Source organism: Oenanthe melanoleuca, chromosome 10, assembly GCF_029582105.1.
Source record: "Oenanthe melanoleuca isolate GR-GAL-2019-014 chromosome 10, OMel1.0, whole genome shotgun sequence".
In the NCBI taxonomy this organism is placed as follows: Eukaryota; Metazoa; Chordata; class Aves; order Passeriformes; family Muscicapidae; genus Oenanthe; species Oenanthe melanoleuca.
In genome coordinates, this window is record NC_079344.1 from 6,806,433 (window position 1) to 6,822,027 (window position 15,595).

The 15,595-nt window shown below is 40.6% G+C and overlaps 1 long non-coding RNA gene across 1 annotated transcript in view; it reads left to right on the plus strand.

The window, feature by feature from the left end:
* The window catches only part of LOC130257367 (uncharacterized), a 164,823-nt gene extending 149,636 nt beyond the window's left edge, over window positions 1–15,187 (plus strand). Inside the window, exon 3 of the long non-coding RNA XR_008841315.1 lies at window positions 15,100–15,187. This is a non-coding gene — a long non-coding RNA (uncharacterized LOC130257367). The remainder of the gene's footprint in view (window positions 1–15,099) is intronic.
* The last annotated feature ends 408 nt before the right edge of the window (window positions 15,188–15,595 follow it).

Genomic DNA, 15,595 nt, shown 5'->3' on the forward strand with positions numbered 1-15,595 from the left:
TAATTGTAGAATTCAGAGAAGATGACTGGTTTTGTCAAGGAGCCAGAGGTGTTTATGATATAAATCTGCTGTTCCACTGCTTTTAGGAGAACTCAACAGGCTTGTGCTGCATCAAGAAATCTGATGGGAAATAATCAACAAATTATATTAATCAGTTTAACCCCTAAAAAACCATATCAGCATGCAAGACTCACAGTGAAACCTCTGCAAACAATAAGCACACAGCTTTGAAGGAATGGCTGAGGTTAACTGTGAAAATTAATCCTTAAGCATTAGAGAGGTGGTGGGTGGATCTGCTGTGGGTGCTGAAAGTTCACCAGGGCCCTGCTCCTCACTCAGGCCCCTTTTGCACTTCTGGGGAACAAGAGGAGCTAGACTAGAGGAATGAGTTCTTTTCAGGTCAGGAGAGAACTGATTTTCTTTGAAAAGACCTTTTCCTTTCGCTGTGCCAAGGATCAGTTGCTAATTTAAAAGAACATTTCCCTCTTTGAAAGGGAACAAACAGCAGCTCTGTTTCATCTCTATGAGTGTGGTGGTGTGCAGGGTACAGGTGACAAACAGGCAGCCTGTGCCTGGGCAGCCCTGCTCTTACAGGGAGCTGAGCCTGTGCCAGAGCTGCAGAGAGCAATCTTTGCTCCTCTAGTCCCATTATCAGCTTTGTGATGAGCAAGAGAAAAGGAGCTGCTTTGTGGCAGAGCTGCTAACTCTAACTCACAGTGTCATTCACTTAGGAAATTTAATCTCGTGTTTGCAATTTGATTCAGACTTATCCATTAATCACGTTTTCCTGCACAGATGCTGCTCTGCACTGGGTGTGGCTGTGGGCTCTGGGCTGGTTTTGGGCAGAGTGAGCACTGGCAAGGGCTGGGCTGAGCCTAGAGCTGCTCTGAGCCAGCCATTCCCTCAGTCCTGCTGACCTCTGGCAAACAGGCTGATGGTGTAGGAGAACAGGGCTCCCTGAGTCTGTCCCAAAGATGAGTTAGCTCACAGCCTTTCCCAGCCACTGCTCCTGCCAGGGCAGGACAGGTAAAAGCGCTCAGGAAAGCAGGCAGGGGCTGGATCTCCATTATTGCAGCAGCAACAGGGGATGACTGATCCCTGACCTCACAGCACTGGCACAGGGCACATTTCTCCCCAAAGGTGGCTGGGGCTGCCAGGGAACTTGCCAGGGTGGAGCAGGTCTGGTGTGGAAATCCCTGTGGAAATCCCAGCCAGCTTCACCTGCTGGAGCTGTGTGCAGCCTGGAGGGTCTTCCCAGCTTTTGGAAGTGGCTGACTGAGGGGGTATTTTCTTTTATTTTAGCAATGTACTCAGTATCTAAGGTCTAAAATTAAACCTGGGACAAGATGAGTAATTTTTTTAAAGGTCACAATTTTTTTTTCCAAGAACACCTTTTCACCTTTCTTTATTAGTGAAACACTTTTTCAATAACACAAACCTCTGTTAACAAAAGAGTAAGTAAACTGGCTGGGTTAACTGAAATGAATATTAATTTTCTACCTCAAACAAAATGTTGGGGTTTTTTTAATTTACCTGGAGTCTTACATTTTTTCATAGAAAAAATGGCCTAAAATGAAATCTGAAATTGTTTTGAACTGATTGCATTTTCTCAGCTTTTCCTTTCTCTTATCTTTGTTTTTTTGTTCACATGCTTTCCTCTTTAGTGACTCTTTCCTTAAATTCACTCCATGTTTGTATTAGGTTTTTGCCTAGAGTTGGCACAGAGCAAGCAGAGCTGGTTCTCTGACCTGCACAGAGACTTTTGATGGCACAGGTATTCTTTAATGAGACTTATGTCTGCCCCATGACCCATCTGTGCTCGACTGAGCTGCTACAACATGGCCTTAGGGCAGTGATGAAATAGGCATAGGATGCTAATCCACGTCCTCTGCCACCTTTCACCAGGTGTATTGCAGATAAAATCCAAACCCAGCTTATTTCTACCCTGAAATGAAAATAAAACAGCTATGCTGCTATTGTATGGTTCTGTTTTCATGTTTTCTTTCCTAACAAAGCAAGAATGGGAGATAAACTTGCCTTTAAACCTGTTCTCAGTTTGACACTTAAAATACTGTTTAGTGACTTATGATAAAAGCTGTGGATTTGATTCTTTCAGGAGGATTTAAATTATTAATGACCAAAACAAACACTAAAGAAATTGCTGTCATCATCTGCAGTTTTCCTTTTGTTCTTTAAATTTGCAAAATTGTTTTGCAGATTTCTGCCAGTGAAAACAATATCAAACTGGTTGAGACACCTGTGTGGAGAGCAGAGCCTCTTACAATAGGAAAGGGGGGAAAACATAATAGATGACTGGGCTGCCTTCTTTCATTTCTTGACCTTTAATTGAAAGATTGAAGATAAGTAGTTCCTGGGAGAAAGCAAAAGGCTGATTCACTTACCCTGTAGCTTTGAGTGGAAAAGCTTCCTGGAAGCCTTACTATATATTATGAATCATCCTCTTGTCATTCCAAGAAGTTCATAGACAAGTAAAATGTTAGAAATGGATTGGAAGTGGAGTGATGGGCAGTAAGGCCTAAGTGAAAGGTTAAAGGTCTCAAGATAATACATTCAGGCATCCCTCAGGACATTTTTGTAAAACTGATGTTTCTGACCTCAGGAATCCTTGTCTCCATGTATTAGGATTCACTGCTCTCTTAGAATAATGTCATTTTGAAAAGTTCACTTGCTGTATATGAAGTTTTAAAAATGAAGACTGAGTTTTCTTTCAAGGAAATCAGATGGAGTCATCACTGCTTCATGTTTATGGGACTGTAGAGCACGTGGGGTTGATAGACTGCCATTTCAAATCCTGCAACATAAATGAAATCAGATATAAACCAGACCTGATGACAGTAAGAGCAAAGGAATCAATTATTAAATCCTCAAGGGTGTCACAGTGTATACTATAGGTGGAGGAGAATAAGCTTTTGCATTTCAGGAGACAGAATGGGGTAGAAGAGTAGCAAATCCTCTGCTTGAGATGGGAATCAAGTGTTTCACAGTATGGCGGTTGTTCAATTGACCTTAAAAATATGTGAGCCCCTTATTCTTTTCAGAACCATATCCTCTCAGGATGCTTATTAGGGCACCTAATCCTCACTGTTGACATAAGAGTTTGTTCAATTTTCTTTCTAAAATGTAACTTTTAAGATATGTTTTTAATTAAGGAGATAACTCAGTGACTATTTCTTAAGCTAAATAACAAAAAATGGTGTGACAGAGAACCAATGTTCCTATGTTCAATCTTTTTCTGGCCTCATGTGTGCAAATTGAGGAATGCCGTGTGTTCTCTAGCTGTTCACTTTTAACCAGAGGTGATGGGATGAACACACCTTTTGCTCTGCTGTAATCTGTTCCATCATACACATTTGAGCAATGTGCAGTGCTTCCAAATCTCTGTGTGGACAGAGCCACTAGCCCTAGTGCTCTGCAATGGGGGATGAGGAAGAACTATTCTGTAGGCAAAAATACTCAGATGTTCTAATGCCTTTCTTAAAGGCTGGATGTTTAGGACTGGCTCAATGGTACAGCTTCACTGACATGTTCCCAATTTACTTGGGAGCTGAAACAGACCGTGGGGTGTGTCTCAGACTGAGTGTCCTGGTTTCAGCAGGCAGAGAGTTCATCCTGTTCTCAGCAGCTGGCACAGTGCTGTGTTTGGGATGCAGTTTGGGGCTGATGTTGGTGATGTTTTGCTGATGCTGGGCAGTGTTTACTCTGAGCCCTGAGTGTTCTGGTGTCTCGTGCTCTGCCCATGCAGAGCTCTGCAATGAATGGGGAGGGAGCACAGCCAGGACAGCTGACCCACACTGGCCAAGGGGGTGTTCCATGCTGGGGATAAAAGCTGGGAGGAGCTGGCCAGGAGGAGCTGATGGCTGCTTGGCAATAGGATGGGCATTGGTCAAGGGGTGGAGAGCAATTATTGTCCATCACTTGTTTTTCTTGGGGTTTATTTTTCTCTCTGTAATGTTCATTACAGTTATTGTTATTTTAGGATTTTTTATTAGTATTGTTAGGATTGTTGTATTTTACTTTTTTTTTTTTTTTTTTCAGTTATTAAACAGTTCTTACAGTTTAATACAGAACCCATGAGCTCTTTTTTTAGCTCCTCTGATTCTCCCCCACCCCACGCAGGGGGGAGCCAGACAGTGGCTGTGTGATACCTCATTGCAGTGTGGGGCTAAACCATGACCCTGAGCAGCAGCAGTTAAAATTATTGCAGCTTGGATTTGAAATATACACTTCACTGGGGTGAATACAGTGCTGAGAGTGAATGCTTCTGTGCCTTTTTCTGCTGATATTGTTTAGCTGGAGACAGCTTTCTGCAAGACTGGATTACCAGGGCAAGAGTGCATTGATTTACATTCTGAAGGTTATCTTTCTAGTGGGAAAAGGCACAACAGTGTGTGTGTGTCTGTTTTTATAACTGTAGATTTTGAGGAGAAATATATGCTAAAATAAAACAAGGGTTGAGGAGGAATAGAACTGTGTGGATTTCTAAATAGTGAACTTTAATACTGGAGGAGAAAGGGTTTTGTATTCTGGTTGACTTTCAGTGCTCCTGCTCACACGCTGGCATGCATCACAATAATGTATTTTCACCCTTGCATTTTGCTTTAGCTATTGACTCATTGACTTGTTTGTTGATAGAAGGCAGACAGCTGAACAAATCCCAGGAGGGGGTGGCCAGATTTTTGATCACTAATAGTGCAGTACCTCAGACCCCTCTGTAAGGAATGCCATTTGATTTGATTTGTATAGAGAAGAGTTAATATTATATTATCTAAAGTGCTTTTTAGGATTGATTTATATACTCCTACTTTCACATTAATTGGGAAGTATCTATTGTTATCTCTCTAAAGGTCAGTTTCTCCTCTGCTTACTCACACAAGTAATGCAATTGATGGCAGTGCATCTGCTCAGGAGAATAAGGAGATTTGATGCCATGTTGAATGGAAATAGCTCCAGTAAGTCTGAATGCAGATGTTGAAAATAACTTCAGAGAAATACATCTTATCTCTTTCATATCTCAGCATAGTTTTCTTTCTTATTTTGTCTGACCAGAATACCATTAAGAGTAAATTTGAACTCTTTTACAAGTTTACTTGTAAGGATATAATCCTTACAGGCTCAAATCCTTCACCAAATGTTCTGTTCTGTTCTAGTTATCATCTACTCTGAGCAGAGCTGGACAAGCAGTTGCTTGGGGGTTATTCCAGCTCTGGATTCTTCCTTTGCTGTGCCAGCTGTACAATCACACTAAAGTAACTCAGAAATAGCATTTCTCCATCACTCAGCATTATTTGTGTTTTGTTGTTCAATACAGAAGGAAAACTAAGCTAGGAGTTTTAAAAGTATACATATAAAGAAGGATGTAAAAGGATTTCTTATTGGAACTTACATTAGGTCTTGCCCTTACCCACACTTCTGAAAATCCCTCCTATCATTCTGCCTCCCTCTTGTTCTTCTGAAGTGACTGATGACCATATGCTTCTTTTTGTTCAATTATTTTTGACAGTGTTTATTTCTGACACATTAACCAATGCTTTTAGTCACAATTATCTCAAAGGACTTGGAATTAACATTTTAATAAGATATAATCTGCTTTCATTCATAACTTTTGGCTTTTAAATTATAACACACACAATACTTTACTGCTGAATGATTTGAGGGATTCTACAAAATGTAGATAATTGAAATGAGGATTTAAACTTGGATTATTGAAAGGAGGATTAAATTCAATCTGTGAACAGCTTGAAATGTTTCATGTTAATACAATCACAAAACTTCTGTCAGATTTAGAGTGTAGAGCCCACAGCTCATTCAGAAGGAAGAAATATATACTTTTTCCTTTAGAAATATTTTTAAACTGTAAAGGGAGAAAAGGGGCTATTCACAAATGTGGCACTAGAGGAAAAACTGTTTAGAGGTTTAGGAAATCTTGTACCCATCAACAGAGTTTCTTCAATTACAGAAAAATAAGGCTAAAAATTACCTTGATTCATCTTTTAGTTCATCTTCGTGCTCCAAAGGAGGATGTGCAGGATACTTCTGCCAGGCCTGGCAGATGTTTATCTAACTTCATGCTCTGGATTTCTAAAAGTAAGGCCCTTGTGGTTCCCCCAGACAAGTTTTCCCAAGCTTTATTATCTTTCATACCAAGAAAAATAAAACCTTCCTTTATACAGCTATCCACAATTACACACCCTCTTTATCTGGACCCAAACTTTGGTTTGTGCTTTTCCTGGCAGCTGCCACCTGTGTTCTTCCAGGCTGTTCTCTGTGTCAAACACCCTCTCCCCTCATTGTTTCTGCCAGTGGCTTTGCCCTCCCAGACTCCCTGTTGCAGGTTATGTTCCCTGTGTGGCTTTCTGGCATAATTCAGGTAGCAATTGCTTTTTATTTTTTTGCTGCATGATACAGTTCACTCATGCTCATTTTTTAATCTGGTATCTCATTATTTTGCTCTCCAGACCTGCATTTCTCCCTCTATTTCTGCATGAACAAGAACAAGTCCTTATCTTTGGCCTTAATTAGTTTTATCTTTTTTTTTTTTTTTTCCACACCAGTGCTTCAGTTAGGCAAAATAATTTTGATTTCTGTTCCTGTTGTCTAGCATGCCTGCAGGCCTTCCTGCTTAGGTATCATCTGTATCAGAAAACATTTCTCCCTGAAAAAACCTTGAATAGAGCCAGACCAAGGATAGAGCTTAGCTTCTTCCCTTCCTCCTGTCATTGAAGGAAATAGACAAATTTTTAAAACAATTTATTCTTACAAAATCTGTGTCATCTGTTACCTACCTTATTGTTATCTTTCAGGTGCTTACAAATAATTTTTACATTCCTTTTTTTTTTTTTTTTTTTTTTCTTTTTTGTTTTCCCCCCAGGATCTGGAGTTAAGCTATCTATCTATCCAATCAAATTTTCAAGCTACACTTTTCATCCATTAGGACTGGATTTATCATTCTAGGAAATCCTTCTCTCTCCAAGTTCCCATAACCACTTCTGAGATTTTTTCACCTTGTTCTCTGCATATTTTATGATTATCAGGTCTAGACTGTTTGAATCACCTTAGTTATCTAAACATTCTCTAACTGTATAAATCTCCCTTTTTCTCTGAGATCTTATCCCTTTTTTTTTGGCATTTAAGACACCAGACTTCTCTCGTGGCTGACTCACCCTGTTAGTTCAGGAGGTGCAGCCCTGTCTGCCAGGTCCCTGAATAATTCCCTTGCACACTTTTGCTGCAGCACCCTGGGGAGGTTCTGAGGGTTCTGCAGCAGGAGTTTCATGTGCCCAGCCCCAGCCCCTGAGCACTGTCAGAGCTGCAGGCAGGAGCTGTCTCAGCTCTGTGCCTCTGCCAGGGCAGGCTCAGCCCCCACTGGTGTCACTGCAGCTTGGGGACAGCACTGGGGACAAGCCCCTGAAGGGCTGCTCTACCCCTACAGGCAATGCAGTCCTGGCAATTCTGCTTTCTTTGAGGGACTCCCACGTGCCTCAGTATAAAAGCAGGATTTTTAATGCAGTTGTGTTGCATTATTGTGGTTTCCTCCTGTAACACACATCCTTAGCTTGTGGTGTTTATTGATCACAGAATCATGGCTGGTGGGGACATGGAGAGGCATCCTAACCAAACCCCTCTGCAGGTTTACAGAAGTAAAAACTGAAGTGCTTCTGACAGATTTTTGCCTTATCTGTTCTTAAAAACTCTGCAACACTCCTAAGCAGTTCTTCCAGTGTCCTGGTAGCTGGGAAGGGTTTGCCTGTGGGCTCTAAATAATTCTTGTTGCATTATAAGCTGTTTATTTTCTGTCCTGTCCTGTGCTAGTGGAAAAGCTGAGAAGTTTATTATCTTTCTCTCTGTGGAAATTGTGAATGTAGTGGCAGATTGCTGTCTCATGTCCAGGCAAGGTGTTCTTCAATATTTACACCATTTCCCTTGAAATGTGTTTTAAGGATGTTGGGGACAGAGAACAGCTTGTTCAATTTTGGAGCTGACAGAATGTGAAATCATCTATTGATTCTGTTATTAACCTAAAATGTGTTTGATCAGCTTTTCTCACTTTTCACTGCACAATCCTCCATAATGCTACACTTTATTTTATATTATGTTTTGATATTGTCACAGGCACAAGTTTAAACAGGATAAAAACAGAACCTATGGAAGAATCAAATATCAAAGCAAGTATTTGATTTTTGTGTAGTTTCCAGAATGCAGAATTAGTCCCCAGTGTGAGCAGACACAATTCTTTGGAATTAATGGGGATATGCAGAGTTATCATGAGTCTGAGCTGGCTTCTCACTGCAGTATTGGTTCTGCATGTGCAGCAGTCATGAATCTCCTGCCAGTAACATTCAGGGAAAATATAAAGCATATTTAAGGACACATTTACGTGGTTCCATGTTAATGTTGTCATAATAGAACATAAGCTGTGGCTCTTAGAAGTACCAGATTTCTGTTTGCAAGATTAATCAAGCAAACATATAGCCATAAACCAATTTGTAGAACATCAGCATTGCAGGATTCTCCAGAATGTGGGGTAGATAAACAGTTTCATGTTTAACAAGACACATGTGAAAACTTCAAGCTGTGACTGCAACACACAAGGTCAACCAAAAGGAAGAAATATTGGGATAAACAGAATTACATCTCAAAATTTATAGATTGGTGGGGTGACAGGAAGAATAATAGCAAACAAGAACATAATTCAGCAGAAACCAGAATGAACATTTCTTTTATCAAAGATCAGATACTGATCCTTCACCTGGCAAAGGGTGAAACCTGAGGCTGGAGGGCTCAGCCAGGGGAGCTGATATTTGCATGTGGTTTCATCATCCCACAGTTATAAATCTGAGCACTCTCAGTGGTATCAATGCCTTGCAGAAAACTGTGCTTCTGAGAAAGAAAAAGGGGGGACAGATAACAAAGGAGATGATGGTGGAACAAGCTACATCAGCATCAGATTTGCAAAGCTGTTGCATTTCACCTGGCATGAATTCTGTATTGAGGCTAAATTCACTCAGAGTAAGTTCCTTCTCTCCCAAAAGGCAGAGTGGACACATAATTTTGCCTGCATAATGTCCATGAAAGTTTAGTTTTTATTATATTTGACTTTTCATAACTGCATGATAACCTGGATGTAGCACTGCACACCTGTGCAGAGCTCCTTGTCAGGTCCTGCCTGGGCACAGCCCCTGAGGTGGCTTCTAATAAAAATCCATAACTGCATCAAGTGCTGTGTGAAGTCACACACATTCCAACTTGTTAAGGCTTAGCAGTAATATTGGAATTAAAAATGAAAGGTATAAAAAATGTAGTTCTTGTACATAATTAGAGTGAAACTGGAGCTTATTTAAATACTTAAGTGTCAAGTGTCAGCATTTGACTTTTTGCAAGATATATCTCTTTATGGAGTGAATAGAATATCTATACTTTCTTCTTGTTCTGAGTTTTCTTTCCTGTTGTTTTTTTCCTCTGAGTAATATCAGACTAGAAGATGTGATCAGAGGCTGCTGTTAGTACATAGCATCTCAAGCACATGCAAAAGGTGCCACAAAAGATCTCAGCAATAATTATCACATGTAAACTCTACTGGGCCTCCACAGCAGGAAAAACTTGTAAGATCCTTTTTGTGATACTGTGCATATAAGAGCATCCCCAAAAACTTGCACATGGAAGAAGATCTTTGTGGGGAAAAAGACATAGCCATTGGCATATTTGAGATAATTGAAATCAATGACCAAAGGCTTTTTAAAAGTTAGTTATTAATATTTATGCTGAGATTTTTCAAAGGAGCCTAAGGGAAATGTATGTTCCTGACTCATTGAAATTCACCAGGAGCTGAGTGCCTAACTCCCTTAGCTCCTGTTGAAAATCCCAGCCTTAATCTCTGTGTGACAATCTGATTTTGATGTTTTACAAACCATACTACCAATAATAAGGATATGCTGAGGAAGCTGGGAAAATGTTGTGAGTGCTTGTATTTAGTGCCTTTATTTTGACATAATTGTTTAAAGGGCTTTAGATGAAAATTTGTGAAGTGAAGCAATTTCCAACTGAAAGCCTCATGGCATAGGCTTCAGTCTGTATTAGTGATGTAAACACATACATTAAACTTTGTAATGGATTTTATGAAACTTAATGAGCAAATTTTTATTGTGCTGTAATACCATGTTGAAACTATCCTTGTTTCTTTGTTTTTCTTTGCCTACAGCTAGAAATAAATTTGACATGCCATATTATTACATTGTCCTAGTTCACTGTAAGTTTATAACATTACCCAAAACTAGAGCCTTTATTTGAAGTTGCTGGCAAAAGTGATATTCTCTCATGCCTTCCACTCAGGATGATACATAAAATGCACCTGATTGTTTTAAAAATAAGTTGATGGCATATTTTTTATCTTATTTATTTCTAATGTGGTTGCAACTGTGAATCTCCAGCTAAGGCCAGTCAGCTCAGTTCTTCAAAGACTCACAGTAACACTGTGAGGAAATAGGAACAGGTATTGGTAAGGTATCAAAGGCTGCTTTTGTTCAAACACTCCAAGATCTGTGTGACTATGAAAATTATACTCCTGCACTTCTACTGGCATTGAGCTGATTACAGAAGTATAGCCAAAGGAAAAAAAACTTCACTCATACTGGTATTTCTGTCAGCCTGACTTCATAATCCCAAACTACTTTATTTATAAGGTACCCAAGGGTAGAAATAATTTAATATTTCAGCATGTGTTTCAACTAACTGCCTTCCCAAAAATGGAGTAACCCACAAAGCCCAGTTCTTTTTACATAACTGGAAATTTTACCAGTCTTTACTGTTGAAACAGGTGAAGGATTCCCCATGGCACCAGAAACCTCCCCACCTTTAGTAGCTTGGCTTCTTCTACATCATTGTTCATGTAAACTATCAGCTTAAACCACAGGTCAAGTGTGCTTATAGACTCATAAAAATGTCCTGTAAAGAAGAAACTGATTGCTAATCAGTGAACTATTGTAGTTAAGCTGCAGTGTTATAATATTGGAGTAGGATCATTTCCATCTTTCAAGCAACAGTATTTTCACTGTAATGATGAAATTCAGATGAAAGATGAATTTTTGACCTCAAGAGCTGTAGAAAAGCCAAGACAAAATATGTACAATTCCCATTAGCAGCCTGTTAATGTTTAGAAGCATAAATGGGAAGGTGACTGTGTAGATGTAAATACCACACTGTGAGGAATGAACCTTTTTATCACTCTTGTGTATGTTGAACAACAGGGCTGAACTCAACCCCACAGACTCATGGACATTTAGCCCTAGTGCCATGAATGTGGTAAATAATATTGGGAATACTCAGCATTATCACACTTCAGTGTCCCACTGAAACCAGAGGATTCCTTGCTTCCTTAAAGAAATATTTACTGAAACAGACATTGGTGCTCTTCTTCCTGTATTATTGAGGGGTTCAGTTCCTCTCCCCTGGTGTTCTTTGAGTTTGTATTCACTGAAGGCAAGCTGTTACTGGCATGACTGAAGGTCCACTTGGCTCAGTTAGCTGCAGGATTTTAGTATTCTTGTCTGGTAACAAGCAGAGCTGGTTGAACTTCTTTCCATGAATGTAGGAAAATACAGGAAAAAATAATCAAACTGAAGAAAATGGTCAGTTTTTTTAGTCAGTGCTTCTCCCTCACCCTCTTTGATTAATTATGATACTCTTGTTTTCCAAATTTGAAAGTTTGAAGAAAAAAAATATCCAAATTTTCATAGTATTCCATTCTACTGTGATTTCAGTTACTCTGCCCAAGGCATGAGCACACAAGATTTAACAGAGACCACAAATGATATCATTGGTTAGCTGGGCTTCAGGAGCTTTTTCAGCATCTCCTGCTGAGAGAAAATCTCTGGCACTCACAGATGCCACTGCTGTCCTTGCTGGCAGCAGAGTTTACCAATCTATTTTTATGATAAATATGCCCCAAAGCTGTATACATGGACGTTTTCTTTACAAACTCTTAAAAGCTGACTATTCACCGAGCCATTATCCAAGGTGTGAAGAGCCTGGTGAGCATTGCCAATCCTGTTAACACCATTGTGAGGAACACGTGCAGCAGGAGCCATCTGACAACAGGCAAAGGAGAAAACCCTCCTAAGCAATTCACCAAAGTGTCATCTTTGGTTTGCAAGTGCAATGGCACCTTTGTCTCCAGAACGTGTCGAGTGTCACTGCCCGAAGCATCAAGCTGAGCCTTGTGCTGTTTGCACGAGCCTGATTGTGCAGTACTAATCTACAGGCTTTGGAACTGCTTCCCTTGCTAAATCCAGTTGAAGGCTGAAAAGTGCTTGATAAATCCTTAGGGTGCTTTAACTTTGAAGAATTCTTTTGCAAGCGAGACAAACAGGATTAGTCCGTGTGGCCTTCCATAAGGGAGCTCTGGGTCTCCCTTTCACTGACAGAGCATCCCTTGCTGGCTTTTTCTCCCATTGATACCTCTTGATCAGAAGGATAAAAAGATCAATAGGTTTGTAACAGCATATTTTTAGCCATAATAAAATGCCTTTTAACCTCTGTATTACAAGACTGTGATTCAGAGCTTTCTAATTTAGCTAGAAAGTATGTTCTGGGCAACATTTTCTGATAGGAAAGTATGCTGCAGTCAGAGGAATGCTTTCTAATAATTTCCAGAGGGTCTGGATCGGGTTTTAAAATCTTATTCTGTTTTTCTTCTTTTTTTCCTATGGTGGTGTGGTTCTAGCTGCATCACTAAATATGTTCTACTATTAAAAAAAATTACCAATAAACCAAAGCTTACATGATCACTGTAATTAAGGGTTTAGAGATTGTTTGGTTCTCACAAGTGCTTTAAATTACTGTTTTCAAAATGAAATCCTGCAAACTGCTAAAGGCTAAGCAGTCTGTGTTCCTTTGGCAGGTATTTTCACCTATGTGCATAAGTGGCTTTTATTCTGCATTTTCTGAGAGTACTGGCAACCACCTGCCCTTATATTCAGAGGAGAAACAGACTCTACTCTGGCATCTTAGAGATGTAAACAGGATGAAAAATCAAGGCCTTTTACTCACCATGTCTTCCAAACCTAAATGTGTTGTGACCCAGTTTGCAAAAGCAATGGAAAACCATCCTGGATGCTGTACATTGTCTGCAGAGCTGAGAGGGACTGTGCTGCCAGGGAAAATGCCTGGCAGGTTACAGTGCCTGGAAAGTTAGCTCATTCTTTTTGGAAGTGTTTTAAGTCCATCAAAAAGAATTCTGTGCTAGGACATGGAAACACAAGTGAGTGAATCACACACACAAAAAATCCCTGCTCAGCCTCTTCAGTGGCTGGGGAGCCCTGGCCCCTTTTGAGAGGCAATCTGCCCATTTGGGTTGAGCTGAGCACTTGCTTCCCCCTGCAGCCAGTCTGGAAAGACACACAAGGTTTCCAAAATGAAGATGTGAGCAGAACACATGAGCACACACTGACAACACACTGACAAGCTCAGGTGAGATCCATTGGTGAGCTCTGGTATTGGTAGGGCTGCTCCCAATCCTCATGTCAAACATTATTCTAGGAAGGGTGGGACTGTTTCCCGTGCACTTTTCAAGGTGAGGAAGATCAAACTCATTGCTGTATGAGTTTGGTGTGTGTGAGCAGAGCACTCAGGCACCAAGAGCTGCACAGCAGTGATGCTGCTCAGCAGAGCAGTTTATTGCAGGTGGGCTTGGGTGGCCCTTTCTCCTACCATGGAATTGATACTCATAGAGAAAAACAAGGCTGCAGAAACAATTTTCTATTTGGCAAACCCTATTCCTTCCCTTAGGTGTCTTGCACCTCACTTTCCTGCCTCCAGGGAATTCCCTTCGTGGCCATGACTGGGGAATTCTGCTGCCAGGGTTAACTGCCCCTGGGCCTGACCCTCCTGTGTGGTCTCTGTGCTTTGTGAATAACAGCAAATGCTTTGGCTTCAACGTTTTTCAAATCATGTTTAGCACAGAGGAAAAGCATCTTTGACAGCTCTGCAAACTCAGTCTTGAGATACAATAGACTTTTACATTGCTGCAGTTTAAAAAGTTAATAGCACACGGTTTAGAACCTGCCTACCTAGATAGTAACATGACAGATTTTAAGCAGCTTTAAGCCTCCCTAAAGCAAACATTACTAATACTAAAAAAAACCCTTATTTCAAGTTCTTTCCTTCTTTTTTTTTTTTTCTTTTTTTGTAAGGGGAAACCCTGCAAACATGGCAAATGTGTATCTTTTCTGTCACTTCATAGAAAAGCAGCAAAACATACAAAAGAAAAGCCTTTCTCTCTGGCTGATTTCCCAAATGTACTTTGAGTTACCAACCACATTTAAGAGGCTGCTGGAGCTTCTTTGTACAGTGAGAAAGTGCTGAAACAGAAAAAGCATTGAGCAGAATATGCAATGACTTTGTCACAATTATGGGCATCAAACACAGGGTTTTCAGACACAATCCTTTATCCTGCAGATGTTTCAGCTCAGTGTGTTGATCAGCACATTACCCCAGAAAATTGCCTGGCTGATCAAAAAGTGTCTGTCTGTGCTCCCCTTGCACATATGTAGCTTAGTCTTTTCAGGACAGCCACTAGCTTCAATATTCAGGAGATAGCAAAAGTGTAGACAAACAGCTGAAATACTCCACTGCTGCACCTTGACTCATTAGAAATGCTGCATCTGTAGTAAGCAAAAATATTCTCCATCACAACTAAGATTCAGCACTTAGGATGTGTGTAGGAACATAACCTTTGCCTCTTTGTTTAATGCTCTCCTTTGGGAAACAAATGCCTTTTGAGATATCAGGAAATGCAAGCTCAGTCATGGTAACATTTAGTTTTCCTTTCAACCTGCTGTGTGTAAAATCTGCCAGTGAGTGGGAATTTTCTTGGTACAGTAGATATGAGGTGAAATCCTTTCCTGTTATTATCTATTTTGCTTACTTGAAGTCACATCAGAAGAAAATTTAGTTTCATCTCTCTCGTCTTTTTTTTTGCTAGTACTGTGGCCACTATATAAAGTTGGCCAAGAGTTGCTTCTGTGCCAGAAATAACTTTTCTTCTTCACAAAGCTGATCAGTGGATTTGTGCCTTTTCTTTGGCAGATACTCACCTTGTGCCACTTTGCAACTGGATTTTGAAGATGCCAAGGGCCAGGACACTCCTGTGACCCTCACTGACAGCTGGATGGACCTGGCAGAGAGAACTGGGTGGGTAAGCACTCAGAAATGGAGTTTTCATGGTGCCCTGGTAGTGCCAAGACTCCAAAGCACAGGCTGTTCCCCATCAGTTTAATGATTAAGGGCTGAACATTTGGATCTGGGCTCACCCACTCAACACTCTGGGCATTTACTGGACCTGGCAAGTTGATTGTTCAGCAGGTCCCAGCTCTAGGGAGGGTGAGTGTGGCAGGCAGGATTGTCCATCACAAGTACCTCTCTCCCTCATTCCCTATCCTCCTTCATGCTGGCAGCTAATTAGGGCTTAGCACTAATGGGAAAACTCCACATTCACAGTGTGTCAGGGAAACCAGATCTGTGGCAAAGAAACACAAGGAGGAGCTCAGGTTAGACCATCTCTCGTGGACAGGGGAGCAGGGAG